At 41.9% G+C, this 23,075-nt stretch overlaps 9 non-coding genes across 9 annotated transcripts; all 9 read right to left on the bottom strand.

Annotated features, from left to right (window-relative positions):
• Positions 1-15,892: 15,892 nt before the first annotated feature.
• Positions 15,893-15,966, bottom strand: trnat-agu (transfer RNA threonine (anticodon AGU)). The gene has a single exon. It is a non-coding gene; the product is annotated as a tRNA-Thr (tRNA).
• A 283-nt stretch (positions 15,967-16,249) lies between these two features.
• On the bottom strand, positions 16,250-16,321 carry trnat-cgu (transfer RNA threonine (anticodon CGU)). Its single transcript has one exon. It is a non-coding gene; the product is annotated as a tRNA-Thr (tRNA).
• A 537-nt stretch (positions 16,322-16,858) lies between these two features.
• trnat-agu (transfer RNA threonine (anticodon AGU)) lies at positions 16,859-16,932 on the bottom strand. Its single transcript has one exon. It is a non-coding gene; the product is annotated as a tRNA-Thr (tRNA).
• A 978-nt stretch (positions 16,933-17,910) lies between these two features.
• trnat-ugu (transfer RNA threonine (anticodon UGU)) lies at positions 17,911-17,982 on the bottom strand. Its single transcript has one exon. It is a non-coding gene; the product is annotated as a tRNA-Thr (tRNA).
• Positions 17,983-18,514: 532 nt separating this feature from the next.
• trnat-agu (transfer RNA threonine (anticodon AGU)) lies at positions 18,515-18,588 on the bottom strand. Its single transcript has one exon. It is a non-coding gene; the product is annotated as a tRNA-Thr (tRNA).
• Positions 18,589-18,893: 305 nt separating this feature from the next.
• On the bottom strand, positions 18,894-18,965 carry trnat-cgu (transfer RNA threonine (anticodon CGU)). Its single transcript has one exon. It is a non-coding gene; the product is annotated as a tRNA-Thr (tRNA).
• A 1,284-nt stretch (positions 18,966-20,249) lies between these two features.
• On the bottom strand, positions 20,250-20,321 carry trnat-ugu (transfer RNA threonine (anticodon UGU)). Its single transcript has one exon. It is a non-coding gene; the product is annotated as a tRNA-Thr (tRNA).
• Positions 20,322-20,856: 535 nt separating this feature from the next.
• On the bottom strand, positions 20,857-20,930 carry trnat-agu (transfer RNA threonine (anticodon AGU)). The gene has a single exon. It is a non-coding gene; the product is annotated as a tRNA-Thr (tRNA).
• Positions 20,931-21,613: 683 nt separating this feature from the next.
• On the bottom strand, positions 21,614-21,687 carry trnat-agu (transfer RNA threonine (anticodon AGU)). The gene has a single exon. It is a non-coding gene; the product is annotated as a tRNA-Thr (tRNA).
• Between the last annotated feature and the right edge of the window lie 1,388 nt (positions 21,688-23,075).

The raw sequence follows: 23,075 nt of genomic DNA, 5'->3' as shown, positions 1-23,075 counted from the left end.
TTCCATGTGTGGGCTTGAACCACCATCCTTTCGGTTAACAGCCGAACGCGCTAGCCAATTGCACCACAGAGACGACTGTGATATGTTTGGGAGGGGGTGTGGCCTCGAATTTGAAACCCCGCCCACTTGGATTTCATCTTTACTTTTCAAAGCCGAGCTAAGAATTTACAGGTTCATCAACTTATTTTCTTTCATTCAGGAAAGTGGCAGCTGCCTTATAAAATCTTGTGGAAACCGAAAATGCGTTTCTTTTTTAAAGCTTGCTGAGGTGTGGCCAGGATTTGCAAGCCCCGACCACTTGCATTTGCTATTTTCTTTTCGAGTTTGGACTAGCAATTCATAGGTCAGTTTGTTTTCCCATTATTCAGAACAGTGTAGCTTCTATATACAGACCTTTATTAGCTGAAGATATGTTCCTTTTTTAAAGTTGAATTAACAATTGTAGTCTGAAATCGAATGTAATTCTTTTGGATACAAGGACATACAGCAACCGATGAATTGTCAAAGTCGTGTTTTTGCTTATGCTCTTGCTTTCTCAAAGGATTTATGATCATGACACCTAGCTTGTTCATTTACGTAAAGTAAGTTAGTTGATTAAGCACCAAACGTCCCTGGGTAGGCTTCAACCACCATCCTTTCGGTTAACAGCCGAAACGCGCTAGCCAATTGCACCACAGAGACGACTGTGATATGTTTTGGTGGGGGTGTGGCCTCGAAATTGAAACCCTACCTACTTGAAATTCAAAGTGGCAGGTGCCTTATAAAATCTTGTGGAAACCGAAAATGCATTTCTTTTTTAAAGCTTGCTGAGGTGTAACCTTGATTTTAAAGCCCCGACCACTTGCATTTCCTATTTTCTTTTCGAGTTTGGGCTAGCAATTCATAGGTCAGTTTGTTTTCCCATTATTTGGAACAGTTTAGCTTCTATATGCAGACATTTATTAGCTGAAGATATTTTCCTTTTTTAAAGTCGAATTAACAATTGTGGTCTGAAATTAAATGTAATTCTTTTGGATACAAGGACATACAGCAATCGATGATTTGTCAAAGTCGTGTTTTTGCTTTTGCTCTTGCTTTCTCAAAGGATTTATGATCATGACACCTAGCTTGTTCATTTACGTAAAGTAAGTTAGTTGATTAAGCACCAAACGTCCCTGGGTGGGCTTCAACCACCATCCTTTCGGTTAACAGCTGAACGCGCTAGCCAATTGCACCACAGAGACGACTGTGATATGTTTGGGAGGGGGTGTGGCCTCGAATTTGAAACCCCGCCCACTTGAATTTCATCTTTACTTTTCAAAGCCGAGCTAAGAATTTACAGGTTCATCAACTTATTTTCTTTCATTCAGGACAGTGGCAGCTGCCTTATAAAATCTTGTGGAAACCGAAAATGCGTTTCTTTTTTAAAGCTTGCTGAGGTGTGGCCATGATTTGCAAGCCCTGACCACTTGCATGTGCTATTTACTTTTCGAGTTTGGGCTAGCAATTCATAGGTCAGTTTGTTTTCCCATTATTCAGAACAGTGTAGCTTCTATATACAGACATTTATTAGCTGAAGATATTTTCCTTTTTTAAAGTCGAATTAACAATTGTGGTCTGAAATTGAATGTAATTCTTTTGGATACAAGGACATACAGCAATCGATGATTTGTCAAAGTCGTGTTTTTGCTTTTGCTCTTGCTTTCTCAAAGGATTTATGATCATGACACCTAGCTTGTTCATTTACGTAAAGTAAGTTAGTTGATTAAGCACCAAACGTCCCTGGGTAGGCTTCAACCACCATCCTTTCGGTTAACAGCCGAACGCGCTAGCCAATTGCACCACAGAGACGACTGTGATATGTTTGGGAGGGGGTGTGGCCTCGAATTTGAAACCCCGCCCACTTGAATTTCATCTTTACTTTTCAAAGCCGAGCTAAGAATTTACAGGTTCATCAACTTATTTTCTTTCATTCAGGAAAGTGGCAGCTGCCTTATAAAATCTTGTGGAAACCGAAAATGCGTTTCTTTTTTAAAGCTTGCTGAGGTGTGGCCATGATTTGCAAGCCCCGACCACTTGCATTTGCTATTTTCTTTTCGAGTTTGGGCTAGCAATTCATAGGTCAGTTTGTTTTCCCATTATTCAGAACAGTGTAGCTTCTATATACAGACCTTTATTAGCTGAAGATATGTTCCTTTTTTAAAGTTGAATTAACAATTGTAGTCTGAAATCGAATGTAATTCTTTTGGATACAAGGACATACAGCAACCGATGATTTGTCAAAGTCGTGTTTTTGCTTATGCTCTTGCTTTCTCAAAGGATTTATGATCATGACACCTAGCTTGTTCATTTACGTAAAGTAAGTTAGTTGATTAAGCACCAAACGTCCCTGGGTAGGCTTCAACCACCATCCTTTCGGTTAACAGCCGAACGCGCTAGCCAATTGCACCACAGAGACGACTGTGATATGTTTTGGAGGGGGTGTGGCCTCGAATTTTAAACCCCGCCCACTTGAAATTCATCTTTACTTTTCAAAGCCGAGCTAAGAATTTACAGGTTCATCAACTTATTTTCTTTCATTCAGGAAAGTGGCAGCTGCCTTATAAAATCTTGTGGAAACCGAAAATGCGTTTCTTTTTTAAAGCTTGCTGAGGTGTGGCCATGATTTGCAAGCCCCGACCACTTGCATTTGCTATTTTCTTTTCGAGTTTGGGCTAGCAATTTATAGGTCAGTTTGTTTTCCCATTATTCAGAACAGTGTAGCTTCTATATACAGACCTTTATTAGCTGAAGATATGTTCCTTTTTTAAAGTTGAATTAACAATTGTAGTCTGAAATCGAATGTAATTCTTTTGGATACAAGGACATACAGCAACCGATGATTTGTCAAAGTCGTGTTTTTGCTTTTGATCTTGCTTTCTTAAAGGTTTTATGATTATGACACCTAGCTTGTTCATTTACGTAAAGAAAGTTAGTTGATTAAGCACAAAACTTCCATGTGTGGGCTTGAACCACCATCCTTTCGGTTAACAGCCGAACGCGCTAGCCAATTGCACCACAGAGACGACTGTGATATGTTTGGGAGGGGGTGTGGCCTCGAATTTGAAACCCCGCCCACTTGAATTTCATCTTTACTTTTCAAAGCCGAGCTAAGAATTTACAGGTTCATCAACTTATTTTCTTTCATTCAGGAAAGTGGAAGCTGCCTTATAAAATCTTGTGGAAACCGAAAATGCGTTTCTTTTTTAAAGCTCGCTGAGGTGTGGCCATGATTTGCAAGCCCTGACCACTTGCATGTGCTATTTACTTTTCGAGTTTGGGCTAGCAATTCATAGGTCAGTTTGTTTTCCCATTATTCAGAACAGTGTAGCTTCTATATACAGACCTTTATTAGCTGAAGATATTTTCCTTTTTTAAAGTTGAATTAACAATTGTGGTCTGAAATTGAATGTAATTCTTTTGGATACAAGGACATACAGCAACCGATGATTTGTCAAAGTCGTGTTTTTGCTTTTGCTCTTGCTTTCTCAAAGGATTTATGATCATGACACCTAGCTTGTTCATTTACGTAAAGTAAGTTAGTTGATTAAGCACAAAACTTCCATGTGTGGGCTTGAACCACCATCCTTTCGGTTAACAGCCGAACGCGCTAGCCAATTGCACCACAGAGACGACTGTGATATGTTTGGGAGGGGGTGTGGCCTCGAATTTGAAACCCCGCCCACTTGAATTTCATCTTAACTTTTCAAAGCCGAGCTAAGAATTTACAGGTTCATCAACTTATTTTCTTTTATTCAGGAAAGTGGTCAACATGTCAGAATGTTCATATCCTAGATCATCCTGTATTGCCACGGAACTGCACCGCCTGGTGAGTTCACCCAGTGTTTGATGAGCTCCCTCGGTGTCTTTCCGTCCATGGAGGTGGTGTTGGGTTGTCCAGACACTGTCTGTGTGTCCGCTAGGTTCTGGCCTAGTCTCCATGCACCTGGGACATCATTGTGGTTAGTGTTCTCTGCACGGTCAAGTTGCTGGTTCTGGAGCCATGGGTGCCGCATCCTCATCATGTTGCAGGATGACGCATGTGGTGACGATGAGCTTCACAGTGGACGGGTGATGCTGCATGGTACTCAGCAGGACCTGGAAGCGGTTTGACAGGGTGCCAAATGCATTCTCTACTACTCTCCTGGCACGGGAAAGCCTGTAGTCAAAGATACTTTCTCCTTTGTCAAACCCCGCTGCTCGTACGGCTTCATCATGTAGTGGCGTAGGGCGAAGGTATCGTCACCTGATCCAGAAGTAGGGCACATCCTGGGTGCCGCTGGGCATATGATCCGGGTCAGGGAAACCTATGGTACCATTCTTGGTGCCTTCCTTCATCTCACAGTGGTTGTAGATCTGAGCGTCTGACGCTGACACCACACCTGCAAATACAGAATAACAAAAGTGTTACCTCAAACAGTAGATAACTATAGGCTCACACCACATATTAATCAATCATAAATTCTGTGATTCATATTGTAAATACCCACCACCGACATCTGCCCAGATGAACTTGTAGTCCGCATCTAAAAGCGCCATCAGAACAATGGAGTAGAATGCTTTGTAGTTGTAGTACATGGACCCTGGACCATGGATACGACTGCCGTACCTCTGACGTCATCACGTATGTCTTACGTAACTTTCCGTGTGCATGAAACTATGACCCACACGTTAGGTACTTCAGAATATTTTGAACATGTTCAAAATATGTTTACGGCTTCAGCGTTCAATACAGTAATCTAGCGTAAAATGCCGTGTTCCTCACGAATACTACTTATGTCCAACATACCCCTAATTTATATCGACGCACACCAGCGGAATGCCGTGTATTTCGTATGCGCATTCGTTTCCGCCATACGGACCTGTGTGGCAGAACCATTACGTTATATATTAGTCGAATACGTTTTGTGCATGTATGGGATATGTTATGTATACGTTTCAATCTGTTAGACATACAACTCTGTGCACGTTCCGGATCCAATCCGATCCGATCAAAAGTTGGACGTATTTGGACTCTGACAAATTGTGGGCTGTTTTTCGTATACGTTTCCGCCATACGGAAATGTGTGACAGGGCCTTTACATATTGTTTGAATCAATTTAAGCTGTATGCCCCTGCTGTAATACGTAAAATAAAATGAATCTTTTGATTTAAACCTAGAATTGTGGACATTAAGAATTTGTATCTTTACGAGGTATTTTATAAAGGTTTGGAATGATTAACATCTCAAAGGTTCTGTTAATGGTTGTCTCTAGCAAGTAGATTAAACATGTCCATGTGGTCAATTCCAAAACCTAGTCAATACCAAGTGCACAGATTATAGAGCAGAGCTGTCAGACGACCGTGACCGGTGGTAGCCGCCGAATTCACATTGCTATTCAATTTGGCCGGATTATTGGTGCAAGCGGGATAGACGGTTGTATACCGAGCTACAGTAGACACTAGGCTAAGTCTCCTCGCCACCAACTTAAATAGTCGCTATATTCTAGTTAAGGCAGAACTTGATAGGATTATGACTCGGACCCGTTAGTTGGAGAGTTGGTCGAGACTCGCCCCTGAGGGACCAGAGCACGACATACGCGGATCTAACACGTGGCGTCCAACGTGGTGCTAGACGTAAGCAATTTGTCAAGTCCACAAGAACCCCGGCGGAGAGAATCCTGCCGGACGTGTAAAGAACGATCCGACTTTCAGTGCACATGAGTCCGCCCGAGTGTTAAGAGAGGCCCCCTGCAAGGATTGCAGGCTTGCTGGGTCTGTAGAAGCTACAAGTAGTTAGCGGACAAGAGAGCTCCAGTCTAGGTCTCCGCAAGAAACCTGAGCGACGAAGCTGAATAGCAACCAGTCTGTTACTCATCCCTGACTCAACGGCCGAAGAGAGGCTTTAAGTAACAGACGACTCGATACGACGATAAAGACAAAAGAAGAAGAAGCTAAGATGAGTTCCCTAGCATCTGCAGCAATAGAAGAAGCAGCAGAAGAAGGCCTCAACCGAAATGGAGACCAAGAAACCCCTGATGACGGAGGAACAATCGATCCCTCAAGGACAGCCGTCCATGAAACAACCTACCGAATTATCCTCTATGGAGGGGGCACAGATACTTGGGATATAGTGATATGGCAACACCTAACCAAGGTTAATAAAGGACTCACTGAGGAGCAGTTAAGACTACAGGTAACGACAGCGTGTGAAGGCAATAAAGCCTATCACTCAGAAGAACCATTCGGCAAAGATCAAGTAAAGACGCTACAGGTTAAAAAGTACAAATCTTGCATAGGTTTGGTGAATGGATTCTTTTCCCTAAGATTGGCAAAACAATCACAGGGAAAGACGGCCTTCACGCAACAAAGGAAAGGCGTCTGGCAGAGACTCCCTCAAGGATACAAAAATTCACCGAATGTGTTCCAATCAGCCGTGATGGACGTACTAGGAGACGTAGGAGCCACCATCTACATCAACAACATTTTTATCGCAGATGACACAGGAAGACCATCTAGCAAGACTAATGAAGGTTGTGGAAAGACTCACCGCAGCAGGACTAAGGATCAACCTGAAGAAATGCCAATTTGGACAGTTTCAAGTGAACACACCTAGGTTTCCAAGTAGCAGCGGACCTAGGACTCTCTGACGGCTATCGAGAAAAAGTAAACCAAATTATTCCCCCGACTACAGAGAACGAGCTACAGAAGATTTTGGGACTCTGCAACTATGTAAGAGATCATGTTCCGCAGTATCAGAAATATGCCAGGCCACTCTATGCCTTAGGAAAAGAGAAGGCGAAATGGATAAAAAGAACAAAAAAGACTGGGTATGGACTGCTACTGATCAGAGCAACCTGGATAAACTAAAAGAAGCGATCCATGCTGCAGTAAGGCACGAACCAAGAAGCCTCACAGCGAAACTGGTAGCCGAAGTCAGCTGCGAAGAGGACGACACAGTACTCAGAGTCAGTAACGAAGAAGGGGGTATCGTGACTCTTTGGAGCTATATCCTGTCCACAGTAGAAAGAAAATACCCGCAAGACGAGAAATAACTAGCTGTGTTGGCTAGATACTGGAGTGGATTGAAAGATCTCGCACAGGGTCAGAAAATCAAAGTCATCACCCAAAGCCAAGTACACAAGTTCCTGAGAAAAGGAACGATCGAAAGCACCAAAGCTACAAACACAAGATGGGGAAGGTGGAAAGACATCCTACTAGACCCTGACCTGGAAATTGGACAAGCACAACCAGCAAACAAAAAGTCATCAAAAAAGACCGACCAGGTAGAAGAAAAGCCATACGACTGGATTCTCTACACGGATGGATCATGCAAAGGACAAGACGACAAAGCGTACTGCGGGTTTATACTTAAGCATAAAGGAGAAGAAATGTTCAGGCAAAAAGGTAAAACCCAGGGAAGTGTGCAAATTGGAGCAGTGACCGTCATTATGGAAGGAATCCTGGAGCTAAACCAAAGGAAGGTAAAGAGAGCCAGGAAAAGAACTGACAGTCACTACTGTGCTCAAGCCCTACAAGAGGATCTATCCATTTGGGAAAAAATGGATATGGCGGAGCTAAAGGCAAAGTTGTCGCACACACGGATCGATGGAAAAAGATTGCAGAACTAAGGCTCAGCTTGGAGCTAGACGTACTGCATCAGAAAGCACACGGGAAAGAAGGAGAACATTAGCGGGGAAACAATGAAGTGGACCGCTATGTACAGCAGAGAAAAATTGTCTTTGTCAGTATTGAGGAGTGGGACAGAACACCCAAAGGAAGGGTGGTCCCAGAAAAATCAGTAGTAGAGGTAGTACAAAGCCGTAAACGATGCGCTAGGCCATGCAGGCCCACTACCCACTAAAAAAGAACTGGAGAAGCAACAACTGTGGATTACCCCGAGCCAAATACGCCGGGTCCTCAAAGACTGTGCCGTTTGTGGACAGTACAACGCTTGTCGACGAGGGCAGCGGGTGGCAGGCTCAACCATAAAAAGCACGTTACCCTGGGGATCAGTATGTATGGACGTAGCTGGTCCTCTGGGAGTGACAGGAAAAAAAGTTGAGAAGTACCTTTTAGAGCTTGTGGACTCTATGTCAGGACACGTTACCGTGAGGCCAGCCAGAAAGGCTAATGGCAATAGCATTGTCAGCATGTTGGACCAAGTTTGCAGTAACATCAGACTACCAAAAGAGTTACATGCTGACAATGGTACTCATGTCGAAAATGCACAAGTGGACCAGTGGTGCCAACGGTTCGGAGTGAGAAGGATTTACTCTCCACCCTATACACCCCAAGCAAACGGGGTGGTGGAAAGAGCAATAGGGCTCATAAAGAATTGGATTGGTAAACATGCAAACACACGAGAATGAAGCACCAAGATGGTGGAGCTAATACAAGCTCTGAACGACAGAAGTCGATCTGATAGGCCCTCCCCTTCAACAGAACTAAACGCACGCCCCTTCACGTCACCAGAGGTGGGGCTGGGCCTGGAAATAAAGAAGCCCTAACCCTAACCCTGGCCCAGCACCCAAAGTCTCATTCCACGTCGGGCAGAGAATGTGGATAAAGGCAAGGGATCACTCAACAGAGACTGCGGTGAAAGCTAAATATACAGTATCGGACATAAATCAGTGTTATTGAAGACCAAGGGAATCCAAGGAGTGGAGCAACTTAAACCAGTACCAGACTAGAGAAGAACCAGGAACTAAAAATGGCCAGCAACGAACCAAGCCTTCCACCCTATATCAGACTGGCCACTGTATGCGGGGTGGTAACCTTAAGAAGATCAACCTCAGGATTCTGGGCAGGCAGAGCCCTAAAGAAATTGGATTATGCTAAAAGAGGTTTCCTGTCGGAGGAGAGAGAAGTGTTGGAATGGAAGGAAGTAAAGAACTGTTGCGTGGCATGCTTTAAACCGACCCAACTCACTGTTCAGTGAGAAGGACCGGGGCAGCAGAAGCCAAGGCGACCTGACGGAGCTACAACGGAGCTTTAAAGATTACTAGAGAAGCCCGTAAAAGTCCTAGATGCGCACATCTGCGGATAATGCTGAGTGACAACCCTGCCTCACCTAGTAATCATCATCCAGTGGGACCTCCAGGATACTAAGTGGGACCAGTCCGAGTGTAGCTGCTGCTGGGACGGAGAATTCATGCACCATTGCCGAGGATTTGGAACACGGAATAGGAACGGAAAGCTCATAACCATAGTGAAGGCGAGTGGGTGGCAAGTGAGACATTTCCTGAGCCCTCTTCAATCCTACACCGCACTGGGTGAGGAGTATGAAGAGGCGGGAGGGCTAATATTTAGAGAGAAACCCCTAGGAAATATTCAGGGAGCATGTAACAGCCCCTCAGCCCCAATGATGGACTCGCCTCAAGAAGAACCCCAAGGTCGGGGCCACAGCGAGTAGTCGAGGGGAGGAAGAAAAGTAGGAGAGCCCCTGGAGGAGGCTGTCCGCCAAGGATGGCCTTTCAAACCAGATGGAGGACGGGTAGCAACACCTCCACTAGCCGTCGTTCAACTACTACTTGTGATTAGGGTGTTTCGAGACCCAGAAAAACCAGGAGCCACTTCAGGTCTGGATCATATGCCAGACGACTTGAGGGACCGAGCCCAAGCGAAAGGATGGGAAGGCCCCTGGCAGATCACTAAGTTGGCAACCCTGATTCAAGAAGTGATTGACAACCCTGATATCCCGCTGGAAGAAGAATCGGATGTTCCCAAGGAAATGGGGTCCAGGAGGACCAACCTACTCAATAAGGGTATTGATGCATGGGGACACCTGGGGAAAAAATCCAAAGTTAAACAGGTCACTTTTGTGGTCACACCCGAACACTGGTTCCACGATGACGTATTACAAGCTCCTGACACCATAGCCGAAAGGGCAGCCACGCCCAGTAGGCCGGCCCTAACTGAGACGGTACAAATTGCCGTGCGCATGGTGGTGGTGCCATTCAAAGGGATTTATTCCGTAGGAGCAGATGTGGAGATGGCACAAAACCCACCTCCCGACGATCAACCCAAGACCACTCTAGAAGGACAGGGGAAAGCATCCGCATTCAAGACGTGGTTCAGAAAAGCGTTCGCAAAGGGTAGGAAACCCGGAAGAACGACGACTAAAGAAGAATAAATAAAGTAAAGAACCAATTGAAAAAAGAGATGCTGCTGTTGTACAAAGATAAAATGTCCGAAAAAATCAGCCTGACAACAGGAAGACGTCGCAGAAGAGTTCACAAACTCAGTGATGGGAGCAGGCCTAGTCCCTGTAATCAAATCAAATCAAATCAAATCAAATCAAATTTATTTGTATAGCCCAATATCACAAATTATACATTTGTCTCAGTGTGCTTTACAGACTGTACAGGTTACGACACCCTCTGTCCTTAGACCCTCGCATCGCACAAGGAAAAACTTCCTAAAAGAAACCCCAAAATTAAAGGGGGAAAAATGGAAGAAACCTCAGGGAGAGCAACTGAGGAGGGATCCCTCTCCCAGGACGGACAGACGTGCAATAGATGTCGTGTGTACAAGATAAACAACATAGTACAAATACAACATTTGACAGAAATGTGTTGTTGGAACAAAAGAAATAGAAAGTATGGATGAATCCAGGAAAATGTCAATAAGGCTTCCCGGTGTCCAGCAGGACCAGGTCAGCAGGCGCTGTCACGATTCATGATCCTGACGTAAACTTTATCAGTGGCAACCTGCCACATGAGAGACAGACACTCCGGGGATGATACCCCGGATGGTGAGTTAGTAACATACATTTACATAAATGCATACAGATAGAGAGGGAGAAGAAGAGAGGGAGGGGAGGAGAGAGGAAGAGAAGGAAGAGAGCAGGGAGGTGTCCCCCGGTAGTCTAAGCCTATAGCAGCATAACTAGGGGCTGATCCAGGGCAAACCTGAGCCAGCCCTAACTATAAGCTTTATCAAAAAGGAAAGTCTTTAGCCTACTCTTAAATTTGGAGAGTGTGTCTGCCTCCCGAACACAAACTGGAAGCTAGTTCCACTGGAGAGGAGCTTGATAGCTGAAGGCTCTGGCTTCCATTGTACTCTTAGAGACTCTAGGAATCACAAGTAACCCTGCAGTCTGGGAGCGTAATGCTCTAGTTGGTTTATAAGGTACTATGAGATCTTTAAGATATGCTGGAGCCTGACCATTAATTGATTTGTAAGTCAGGAGAAGGATTTTGAATTCTATTCTGTATTTTACCGGGAGCCAGTGCAGTGCAGCTAATACAGGAGTAATATGATCCCGTTTCCTTGTTCTTGTCAATACACGTGCCGCTGCATTTTGGATCAACTGAAGAGTCTTAAGCGACTTTTTGGGACAACCTGATAACAATGAGTTGCAGTAATCCAGCCTTGAAGTAACAAATGCATGGACTACTTTTTCTGCATCATTTTGAGACAGGATGTGTCTTATTTTTGCAATGTTACGTAGATGAAAGAAGGCAGTCCTTGAGATTTGTTTTATGTGGGAGTTAAACGACAGATCTTGATCAAAGATGACGCCAAGATTCCTTACAGTGGTGCTGGAGGCCAAGTTAATGCCATCCAGAGCTTCTATGTCATTAGAAAATGCGTTTCGGAGACGTTTAGGGCCAAGTATAATAAGTATAATAAACTTCAGTTTTGTCTGTGTTTAACATCAAAAAGTTGCTAGACATCCAAGTTTTTATGTCCTTAAGGCATGCTTGAAGTTTAGCCAATTGATTGGTTTCATCTGGTTTAATTGATAGATATAATTGGGTATCATCCGCATAACAATGAAAGTTTATAGAGTGGTTCCTTATAATATTGCCCAAAGGAAGCATATATAAGGTGAATAGAATCGGTCCAAGTACAGAACCCTGCGGAACTCCAAGACTGACTTTGGCTGTCATGGAGGATTTATCGTTAACAAGTACAAATTGAGATCGCTCAGATAAATAGGACTTGAACCAACTTAGTGCGGTTCCTTTTATGCCAACACAATGTTCCAGTCTCTGTAGTAGAATGTCATGATCAACAGTGTCGAAAGCAGCACTGAGGTCTAACAAGACAAGAACAGAGACAAGTCCTTTGTCTGATGCCAATAGAAGGTCATTGGTAACTTTCACCAGTGCCGTCTCTGTGCTATGATGAACTCTAAATCCAGATTGAAAAACCTCAAATAAACTATTATTATGTAAAAAGTCACACAACTGATTTGCGACTGCTTTCTCAAGGATTTTAGCGAGAAAGGGTAGGTTAGATATCGGCCTATAGTTGGCTAAAACCTCTGGATCAAGACTAGGCTTTTTAAGAAGTGGTTTTATTACAGCTACTTTAAAGGATTTTGGTACGTAGCCAGATAATAGAGACAGGTTGATCATATTTAATAACGAGGTGTTAATTAAGGGTAAAACTTCTTTAAACAGTTTAGTTGGAATCGGGTCTAAAAGACAGGTTGATGGCTTAGACGATGAGATTGTTGAAGTTAGTTGGTTAAGGTTGATTGGAGTAAAACAGTCTAGATATATTTCAGGAGTTACAGATGTTTTTAAAATTCCAACAGTTGAAGTTAAGTCATTACCAATTGAGGTCAGGAGGAGATTAATTTTGTCTCTAATAATTATAATTTTATCGTGAAAGAAGCTCATGAAGTCGTCACTACTGAGAGATATAGGAACAGAAGGCTCTGTAGAGCTGTGACTTTCTGTCAGCCTGGCTACAGTGCTGAAAAGAAACCTAGGGTTGTTCTTATTTTCTTCTATTAAGGAAGAGTAATAAGCTGCTCTGGCATTACGGAGAGCCTTCTTATACGTTTTAAGATGATCTAACCAGACTAAACGAGATTCTTCCAATTTAGTGGAACGCCATTTACTTTCAAGATTTCTCGACTTTTGTTTTAGTTTGCGGATTTGTAAATTAAGCCATGGAGCTTTCTTTTTCTGTTTTATGATCTTCTTCTTTAAAGGAGCGACAGAGTCGAGTGTTATTCGCAGTGAGGCTGCAGTGCTATCAACAAGATAATTAATTTGTGAGGGACTAAAGTTAGCATTGGAGTCCTCCATTATATTGATATTGAGTCCTGGTATTGAATTAAGTGCTGATGGAATCACTTCCTTAAATTTAGTCACAGCACTTTCAGATAAACATCGAGCGTAGGATATTTTGCCTACTGGCTTGTAGTCCAGTAACAGGACTTCAAAAGTTATAAAAAAATGGTCTGATAAAAGAGGATTATGTGGACACACTAATAAACTTTCAATTTCAACACCATATCCCAGAACAATGTCCAGAGAGTGGTTTAAACAGTGAGTTGGTTCATGTACATTTTGACTGAACCCAATTGAATCTAATATTGAGATAAATGCATTATTAAGGCTGTCACTATCAACATCCACATGAATATTAAAGTCACCTACAATAATTACTTTATCTGTTTTAAGGACTAAACTTGATAAAAGTGGGCGATGTTCAAAACCTCTATTGCTGAAGCTGCGGTGATGAGCTGTGGTCTCAAGGTCTTAGGTGCCTCAAGGGGCGGTAACCCTCGAACACCGTGGTGGACCCCGGTGGTCAGGGAAGCCGTCCGACTGAAGAAGGAGTCTTTCCGGGTTATGTTATCCGGGAGGACTCCGGAAACAGTTGCAGGGTATCGAAGGACTAGAAGGGCGGCAACTTCTGCCGTGTCAGAGGCAAAGCAGAGGGTGTGGGAGAAGTTCGGAGAAGCTATGGAGAAGGACTTTCGGTCGGCACCAAGGTGCTTCTGGAAAACCATCCGGCACCTCAGGAGGGGGAAGCGAGGAACCATCCAAGCTGTGTACAGCAAGGGTGGGACCCTGCTGACTTCAACTGAGAAGGTTATCGGCCGCTGGAAGGAGCACTTTGAGGAACTCCTCAATCCGACTAACACGCCCTCTATGGTTGAGGCAGAGCTGGAAGCTGATGGGGGATCATCGTCAATTTCCCTGATGGAAGTCACTGAGGTAGTCAAACAACTCCACAGTGGCAAAGCCGCAGGGGTTGATGAGATCCGTCCAGAAATGCTGAAGGCTTTGGGTGTTGAGGGGCTGTCTTGGTTGACACGCCTCGTCAACATTGCGTGGAAGTCTGGGACAGTGCCTAGGGGTTGGCAGACCGGGGTGGTGGTTCCCCTATTTAAAAAGGGGGACCAGAGAGTGTGTGCCAACTACAGGGGTATCACACTTCTCAGCCTCCCTGGTAAAGTCTACTCCAAGGTACTGGAAAGGAGGGTTCGGCCGGTAGTCAAACCTCTGATTGAAGAGGAACAATGCGGATTCCGTCCTGGTCGTGGAACAACAGACCAACTCTTCACTCTCTCAAGGATCCTGGAGGGGGCCTGGGAGTACGCCCATCCGGTCTACATGTGTTTTGTGGATCTGGAGAAGGCGTATGACCGGGTCCCCCGGGTGATACTGTGGGAGGTGCTGCGGGAGTATGGGGTGAGGGGGTCACTTTTGAGGGCCATCCAATCCCTGTACGCCCAAAGTGAGAGTTGTGTCCGGATACTCGGCAGTAAGTCGGACTCGTTTCCCGTGAATGTTGGCCTCCGCCAGGGCTGCGCTTTATCACCAATCCTGTTTGTGATTTTCATGGATAGAATATCGAGGCGTAGTCGTGGAGGAGAGGGGTTGCAGTTCGGTGACCTGAGGATCTCATCGCTGCTCTTTGAAGATGATGTAGTCCTTATGGCATCATGTTGTCTCATTCCAACAGTCAACTTTCAACCATAACTACAATCTACAATCTAAAGAGAGACATAATCTCTATGAAGAAAAGGCACTGCGGGGATTCGAGCCCAGATTCTCCTGTTTACAAAACAGGCACTTTCAACAACTAAGCCAAAGTGACTTATTTTCATGCTCAAGCCACTGTCTAAAGGCTCCTTGATCAAGGAATTTACCAAGACCAACATGTTGAGGCTCTCTGTAGTAAGAATATTCATAAATAAATGAATCACATACTTTGCTAATGAAATCTAAAGATGTTTTCACAGTTCTTAGAGATGATTCTAGACTGTGTATGAACATTAGTTGTATAAAGCTTATGTTTTGGGTCATTTTGAGTGTCAATCACATTTATTCTGAAGAGACAATCTGATTTCACCTGAAGTCTAGAGACAGACTAAACACATCTCTCATTTCAGAGGCGCTGCTGGGATTCGAGCCCAGATTCTCCTGTTTACAAAACAGGCACTTTCAACAACTAAGCCAAAGCGACTTCTTTTCATGCTCAAGCCACTGTCTAAAGGCTCCTTGAGCAAGGAATTTACCAAGACCAACATGTTGGGGCTCTCTGTAGTAAGAATATTCATAAATAAATGAATCACATACTTTGCTGATGAAATCTAAAGATTTCTTCACAGTTTTTAGAAATGAAATGAAATGATTCTAGACTGTGTATGAACATTAGTTGTATAAAGCATATGCTTTGGGTCATTTTGAGTGTCAATCACATCTATTCTGAAGAGACAATCTGATTTCACCTGAAGTTTAGAGACAGACTAAACACAGCTCTCATGTCAAAGGGACTGCTGGGATTTGAGCCCAGGATCTCCTGTTTACAAGACAAGCACTTCAATCAACTAAGCCACAGCACCCTCTTTTCATTCCCAAGCCACTGTCTAAAGGCTCCTTGAGCAAGGAATTTACCAAGACCAACATGTTGGGGCTCTCTGTAGTAAGAATATTCATAAATAAATGAATCACATACTTTGCTGATGAAATCTAAAGATGTTTTCACAGTTCTTAGATATTATTCTAGACTGATATGGACATTAGTTGTATAAAGCATATGTTTTGTGTCATTTTGAGTGTAATTCACATCTATTCTGAAGAGACAATCTGATTTCACCTGAAGTTTAGAGACAGACTAAACACAGCTCTCATGTCAAAAGGACTGCTGGGATTTGAGCCCAGGATCTCCTGTTTACTAGACAGGCACTTTAACCAACTAAGCCACAGTACCCTCTTTTCATTCCCAAGCCACTGTCTAAAGGCTCCTTGAGCAAGGAATTTACCAAGACCAACATGTTGGGGCTCTCTGTAGTAAGAATATTCATAAATAAATGAATCACATACTTTCCTGATGAAATCTAAAGATGTTTTCACAGTTCTTAGAGATGATTCTAGACTGTGTATGAACATTAGTTGTATAAAGCATATGTTTTGGGTCATTTACATCTATTCTGAAGAGACAATGTGATTTCACCTGAAGTTTAGAGACAGACTAAACACAGCTCTCATGTCAAAGGCACTGCTGGGATTTGAGCCCAGGATCTCCTGTTTACGAGACAGGCGCTTTACCACTAAGCCACAGCACCTTTGTTTTTCTTGGTCTTCTCTCATATGAAAGCTGCATTGATAACGATGATGTTAAATGCAGTTATAAAGATTTGAATACAGGAACTATGTTCTCTCATTCCAACAGTCAACTTTCAACCATAACTACAATCTACAATCTAAAGAGAGACATAATCTCTATGAAGAAAAGGCACTGCAGGGATTCGAGCCCAGATTCTCCTGTTTACAAAACAGGCACTTTCAACAACTAAGCCAAAGTGACTTATTTTCATGCTCAAGCCACTGTCTAAAGGCTCCTTGAGCAAGGAATTTACCAAGACCAACATGTTGGGGCTCTCTGTAGTAAGAATATTCATAAATAAATGAATCACATACTTTGATGATGAAATCTAAAGATGTTTTCACAGTTCTTAGAGATGATTCTAGACTGTGTATGAACATTAGTTGTATAAAGCTTATGTTTTGGGTCATTTTGAGTGTCAATCACATTTATTCTGAAGAGACAATCTGATTTCACCTGAAGTTTAGAGACATACTAAACACAGCTCTCATGTCAAAAGGACTGCTGGGATTTGAGCCCAGGATCTCCTGTTTACTAGACAGGCACTTTAACCAACTAAGCCACAATACCCTCTTTTTGTTCCCAAGCCACTGTCTAAAGGCTCCTTGAGCAATGAATTTACCAAGACCAACATGTTGGGGCTCTCTGTAGTAAGAATATTCATAAATAAATGAATCACATACTTTGCTGATGCTAATCTAAAGATTTCTTCACAGTTAGTGTCAATCATGTCTATTCTGAAGTGACAATCTGATTTCACCTGAAGTTTAGAGACAGACTAAACACATCTCTCATTTCAGAGGCGCTGCTGGGATTCGAGCCCAGATTCTCCTGTTTACAAAACAGGCACTTTCAAGAACTAAGCCAAAATGACTTCTTTTCATGCTCAAGCCACTGTCTAAGGGCTCCTTGAGCAAGGAATTTACCAAGACCAACATGTTGGGGCTCTCTGTAGTAAGAATATTCATAAATAAATGAATCACATACTTTGCTGATGGAATCTAAAGATTTCTTCACAGTTTTTAGAAATGAAATGAAATGATTTTAGACTGTGTATGAACATTAGTTGTATAAAGCATATGCTTTGGGTCATTTTGAGTGTCAATCACATCTATTCTGAAGAGACAATCTGATTTCACCTGAAGTTTAGAAACAGACTAAACACAGCTCTCATGTCAAAGGGACTGCTGGGATTTGAGCCCAGGATCTCCTGTTTACTAGAATGGCACTTTAACCAACTAAGAAACAGTACCCTCTTTTCATTCCCAAGCCACTGTCTAAAGGCTCCTTAAGCAAGGAATTTACCAAGACCAACATGTTGGGGCTCTCTGCAGTTAGAATATTCATAAATAAATGAATCACATACTTTGCTGATGAAATCTAAAGATGTTTTCACAGTTCTTAGAGATTATTCTCGACTGTGTATGGACATTAGTTGTATAAAGCATATGTTTTGTGTCATTTTGAGTGTAATTCACATCTATTCTGAAGAGACAATCTGATTTCACCTGAAGTTTAGAGACAGACTAAACACAGCTCTCATGTCAAAGGCACTGCTGGGATTTGAGCCGAGGATCTCCTGTTTACAAGACAGGCGCTTTACCACTAAGCCACAGGGCCCCTGTATTCATGACTTCTCTCATATGAAAGCTGCATTGATAACGATGATGTTAAATGCAGTTATAAAGATTTGAATACAGGAACTATGTTCTCTCATTCCAACAGTCAACTTTCAACCATAACTACAATCTACAATCTAAAGAGAGACATAATCTCTATGAAGAAAAGGCACTGCAGGGATTCGAGCCCATATTCTCCTGTTTACAAAACAGGCACTTTCAACAACTAAGCCAAAGTGACTTCTTTTCATGCTCAAGCCACTGTCTAAAGGCTCCTTGAGCAAGGAATTTACCAAAACCAACATGTTGGGGCTCTCTGTAGTAAGAATATTCATAAATAAATGAATCAAATACTTTGCTGATGAAATCTAAAGATTTCTTCACAGTTTTTAGAAATGAAATGAAATGATACTAGATTGTGTATGAACATTAGTTGTATAAAGCATATGCTTTGGGTCATTTTGAGTGTCAATCACATCTATTCTGATTTCACCTGAAGTTTAGAGACAGACTAAACACAGCTCTCATGTCAAAGGGACTGCTGGGATTTGAGCCCAGGATCTCCTGTTTACTAGACAGGCACTTTAACCAACTAAGACACAGTACCCTCTTTTTGTTCCCAAGCCACTGTCTAAAGGCTCCTTGAGCAATGAATTTACCAAGACCAACATGTTGGGGCTCTTTGTAGTAAGAATATTCATAAATAAATGAATCACATACTTTGCTGATGAAATCTAAAGATTTCTTCACAGTTTTTAGAAATGAAATGAAATGATACTAGATTGTGTATGAACATTTGTTGTATAAAGCATATGCTTTGGGTCATTTTGAGTGTCAATCACATCTATTCTGAAGAGACAATCTGATTTCACCTGAAGTACAGAGACAGACTAAACACAGCTCTCATGTCAAAGGCACTGCTGGGATTTGAGCCCAGGATCTCCTGTTTACGAGACAGGCGCTTTACCACTAAGCCACAGGGCCGCTGTATTCTTGGGCTTCTCTCATATGAAAGCTGCATTGATAACGATGATGTTAAATGCAGTTATAAATATTTGAATACAGGAACTATGTTCTCTCATTCCAATTGTCAACTTTCAACCATAACTACAATCTACAATCTAAAGAGAGACATAATCTCTATGAAGAAAAGGCACTGCGGGGATTCGAGCCCAGATTCTCCTGTTTACAAAACAGGCACTTTCAACAACTAAGCCAAAGTGACTTCTTTTCATGCTCAAGCCACTGTCTAAAGGCTCCTTGATCAAGGAATTTACCAAGACCAACATGTTGGGGCTCTCTGTAGTAAGAATATTCATAAATAAATGAATCACATACTTTCCTGATGAAATCTAAAGATGTTTTCACAGTTCTTAGAGATGATTCTAGACTGTGTATGAACATGAATTGTATAAAGCATATGTTTTGGGTCATTTTTAGTGTCAATCATGTCTATTCTGAAGAGACAGTCTGATTTCACCTGAAGTTTAGAGACAGACTAAACACATCTCTCATTTCAGAGGCGCTGCTGGGATTCGAGCCCAGATTCTCCTGTTTACAAAACAGGCACTTTCAAGAACTAAGCCAAAGCGACTTCTTTTCATGCTCAAGCCACTGTCTAAGGGCTCCTTGAGCAAGGAATTTACCAAGACCAACATGTTGGGGCTCTCTGTAGTAAGAATATTCATAAATAAATGAATCACATACTTTGCTGATGAAATCTAAAAATTTCTTCACAGTTTTTAGAAATGAAATGAAATGATTTTAGACTGTGTATGAACATTAGTTGTATAAAGCATATGCTTTGGGTCATTTTGAGTGTCAATCACATCTATTCTGAAGAGACAATCTGATTTCACCTGAAGTTTAGAAACAGACTAAACACAGCTCTCATGTCAAAGGGACTGCTGGGATTTGAGCCCAGGATCTCCTGTTTACTAGAATGGCACTTTAACCAACTAAGAAACAGTACCCTCTTTTCATTCCCAAGCCACTGTCTAAAGGCTCCTTAAGCAAGGAATTTACCAAGACCAACATGTTGGGGCTCTCTGTAGTTAGAATATTCATAAATAAATGAATCACATACTTTGCTGATGAAATCTAAAGATGTTTTCACAGTTCTTAGAGATTATTCTAGACTGTGTATGGACATTAGTTGTATAAAGCATATGTTTTGTGTCATTTTGAGTGTAATTCACATCTATTCTGAAGAGACAATCTGATTTCACCTGAAGTTTAGAGACAGACTAAACACAGCTCTCATGTCAAAGGCACTGCTGGGATTTGAGCCGAGGATCTCCTGTTTACAAGACAGGCGCTTTACCACTAAGCCACAGGGCCCCTGTATTCATGACTTCTCTCATATGAAAGCTGCATTGATAACGATAATGTTAAATGCAGTTATAAAGATTTGAATACAGGAACTATGTTCTCTCATTCCAACAGTCAACTTTCAACCATAACTACAATCTACAATCTAAAGAGAGACATAATCTCTATGAAGAAAAGGCACTGCAGGGATTCGAGCCCATATTCTCCTGTTTACAAAACAGGCACTTTCAACAACTAAGCCAAAGTGACTTCTTTTCATGCTCAAGCCACTGTCTAAAGGCTCCTTGAGCAAGGAATTTACCAAGACCAACATGTTGGGGCTCTCTGTAGTAAGAATATTCATAAATAAATGAATCAAATACTTTGCTGATGAAATCTAAAGATGTTTTCACAGTTCTTAGAGATTATCGTAGACTGTGTATGGACATTAGTTGTATAAAGCATATGTTTTGTGTCATTTTGAGTGTAATTCACATCTATTCTGAAGAGACAATCTGATTTCACCTGAAGTTTAGAGACAGACTAAACACATCTCTCATGTCTGAGGCACTGCTGGGATTTGAACCCAGGATCTCCTGTTTACTAGACAGGCACTTTAACCAACTAAGCCACAGCACCCTCTTTTCATTCCCAAGCCACTGTCTAAAGGCTCCTTGAGCAAGGAATTTACCAAGACCAACATGTTGGGGCTCTCTGTAGTAAGAATATTCATAAATAAATGAATCACATACTTTGCTGATGAAATCTAAAGATTTCTTCACAGTTTTTAGAATGAAATGAAATGATTCTAGACTGTATTTGAACGTGAGTTGTATAAAGCATTTGTTTTGGGTCATTTTGAGTGTCAATCATGTCTATTCTGAAGAGACAATCTGATTTTACCTGAAGTTTAGAGACAGACTAAACACATCTCTCATGTCAGAGCCACTGCTGGGATTTGAACCCAGGATCTAATGTTTACTAGACAGGCACTTTAACGAACTAAGCCACAGCACCCTCTTTTCATTCCCAAGCCACTGTCTAAATGCTCATTGAGCAAGAAATTTACCAAGACCAACATGTTGGGGCTCTCTGTTGTAAGAATATTCATAAATAAATGAATCACATACTTTGCTGATGAAATCTAAAGATTTCTTCACAGTTTTTAGAAATGAATTGAAATGATTCTAGACTGTATTTGAACGTGAGTTGTATAAAGCATTTGTTTTGGGTCATTTTGAGTGTCAATCATGTCTATTCTGAAGAGACAATCTGATTTCACCTGAAGTTTAGAGACAGACTAAACACATCTCTCATGTCAGAGGCACTGCTGGGATTTGAACCCAGGATCTCCTGTTTACTAGACAGGCACTTTAACCAACTAAGCCACAGCACCCTCTTTTCAATCCCAAGCCACTGTCTAAAGGCTCCTTGAGCAAGGAATTTACCAAGACCAACATGTTGGGGCTCTCTGTAGTAAGAATATTCATAAATAAATGAATCACATACTTTGCTGATGAAATCTAAAGATGTTTTCACAGTTTTTAGAGATGATTTTAGACTGTGTATGAACATTAGTTGTATAAAGCATATGCTTTGGGTCATTTTGAGTGTCAATCACATCTATTCTGAAGAGACAATCTGATTTCACCTGAAGTTTAGAGACAGACTAAACACATCTCTCATTTCAGAGGCGCTGCTGGATTTCGATCCCAGATTCTCCTGTTTACAAAACAGGCACTTTCAACAACTAAGCCAAAGCGACTTCTTTTCATGCTCAAGCCACTGTCTAAAGGCTCCTTGAGCAAGGAATTTACCAAGACCAACATGTTGGGGCTCTCTGTAGTAAGAATATTCATAAATAAATGAATCACATACTTTGCTGATGAAATCTAAAGATTTCTTCACAGTTTTTAGAGATGAAATGAAATGATTCTAGACTGTGTATGAACATTAGTTGTATAAAGCACATGCTTTGGGTCATTTTTAGTGTCAATCACATCTATTCTGAAGAGACAATCTGATTTCACCTGAAGTTTAGAGACAGACTAAACACAGCTCTCATGTCAAAAGGACTGCTGGGATTTGAGCCCAGGATCTCCTGTTTACTAGACCGGCACTTCAACCAACTAAGCCACAGTACCCTCTTTTCATTCCCAAGCCACTGTCAAAAGGCTCCTTGAGCAAGGAATTTACCAAGACCAACATGTTGGGGCTCTCTGTAGTAAGAATATTCATAAATAAATGAATCACATACTTTGCTGATGAAATCTAAAGATGTTTTCACAGTTCTTAGAGATTATTCTAGACTGTGTATGGACATTAGTTGTATAAAGCATATGTTTTGTGTCATTTTGAGTGTAATTCACATCTATTCTGAAGAGACAATCTGATTTCACCTGAAGTTTAGAGACAGACTAAACACAGCTCTCATGTCAAAGGGACTGCTGGGATTTGAGCCCAGGATCTCCTTTTTACTAGACAGGGACTTCAACCAACTAAGCCACAGTACCCTCTTTTCATTCCCAAGCCACTGTCTAAAGGCTCCTTGAGCAAGGAATTTACCAAGACCAACATGTTGGGGCTCTCTGTAGTAAGAATATTCATAAATAAATGAATCACATACTTTGCTGATGAAATCTAAAGATGTTTTCACAGTTCTTAGAGATTATCGTAGACTGTGTATGGACATTAGTTGTATAAAGCATATGTTTTGTGTCATTTTGAGTGTAATTCACATCTATTCTGAAGAGACAATCTGATTTCACCTGAAGTTTAAGACAG

This window comes from Cottoperca gobio, chromosome 15 (assembly GCF_900634415.1).
Source record: "Cottoperca gobio chromosome 15, fCotGob3.1, whole genome shotgun sequence".
Taxonomy (NCBI): domain Eukaryota; kingdom Metazoa; phylum Chordata; class Actinopteri; order Perciformes; family Bovichtidae; genus Cottoperca; species Cottoperca gobio.
The sequence above is the reverse complement of the archived record's forward strand: the minus strand, read 5'-3'. Positions and strand labels throughout refer to the sequence as shown.